The sequence below is a fragment of the Chelonoidis abingdonii genome, chromosome 26 (assembly GCF_003597395.2).
Source record: "Chelonoidis abingdonii isolate Lonesome George chromosome 26, CheloAbing_2.0, whole genome shotgun sequence".
Lineage (NCBI taxonomy): Eukaryota > Metazoa > Chordata > Testudines > Testudinidae > Chelonoidis > Chelonoidis abingdonii.
The window spans coordinates 18,113,507-18,114,867 of NC_133794.1; positions in this window are offsets into that span (position 1 = coordinate 18,113,507).

The window sequence follows — 1,361 nt, forward strand, 5'->3', positions numbered from 1 at the left end:
CAGGTGCCCCAATCGACCTCACCGAGGCCAGCTAGGAGCACCCATGACTGCCCAGGTGCCCTCGACTGACCTCACTGAGGTCGGCCAGGAGCACCCACAGGATGACGACGGCTAGCAGTTGTATTGTACCGTCTGCTGTCCGCAAGGCAAGGGGATGCTGCTGTGTAGCACTGCAGTACTGCGTCCACCAGCAGCACCCAGGAGACATACAGTGACAGTGAGCTGAGCGGGCTCCATGTTTGCCGTGGTATGTCATCTGCACGGGTAACCCAGGAAAAAGTTGAGAAACGATGTTTTGCCATTGCTTTCACGGAGGGAGAGAGGGAGGGAGGGAGGGAAGGGGGCCTGACGACATGTACCCAGAATCACCCCCGACAATGTTTTTGCCCTATCAGGCATTGGGAGCTCAGCCCAGAATTCCAATGGGTGGTGGAGACTGCAGGAACTGTGGGATAGCTACCGCAGTGCAATGCTCCGCAAGTCAACATTAGCCTCGGTACTGTCGATGCACACCGCCAACTTAATGCGCTTAGTGGAGACACACACAATCGACTCTATCAAATTGATTTCTAAAAAATTGACTTCTGTTAAATCGACCTCATTTTCTAGTGTAGACATATCCTGAGTCTCGTCCAACACGTGCATTGAAATCCCCCAGAAGGATGATCTTGTCGTAGGGGTCTCTGATAAAATGCTTTCCAAATGAGAATAAAAATCTTCCTTTACATTCTCATCGGCATCCAGTGTTGGTGCATAGGCACTCATAATAATTGCCTGTTGATTTCTGGTAAGCCTCAATTGGGGTGTCATAAATTGCTCATTGATGCTCACTGGTACCTCAGAGAGGCACCTTACAAGCTTGTTCTTTATGTCAAAGCCCACTCCATGCAATCAGGATTCATCTATAAATTTTCCCTTCCAGAAGTAGGTGTATCCTCCTTTCTCCTCCCTCACCTGTACTTCTTCAGCTCTTCTAGTTTCAGACAAAGCAGCAATATCGATGTTAAATCCAATTCAATTCATGAGCAATAATGGCTATACATTGCTCTGGTCAGTCACTGTTTGAGTTGTCCATCAGGGTACATAGGTTCCAAGTTCCAAAGTTGAAAAGTTTCTTACATTTTCAACTGCTGAGATGGTGATTCTGCTGGATGCGGCTATCCAGCCGGAAAAAACAGAGGCAAGACTATTTTTAGGGTACCTTTCCTAATCCCCTCCCCATGTGGGGTGAGCAGAGTGGATCCTAAAAAGGACTACTCAGTCATGGGTGCAGCTGCTGAGATGCCCAACCTGCCTGAATCCTCGAGCAAGATGACTGTATCAGACACTCACCACCTGTGTGTCAGTCAGTGACTAGGAAC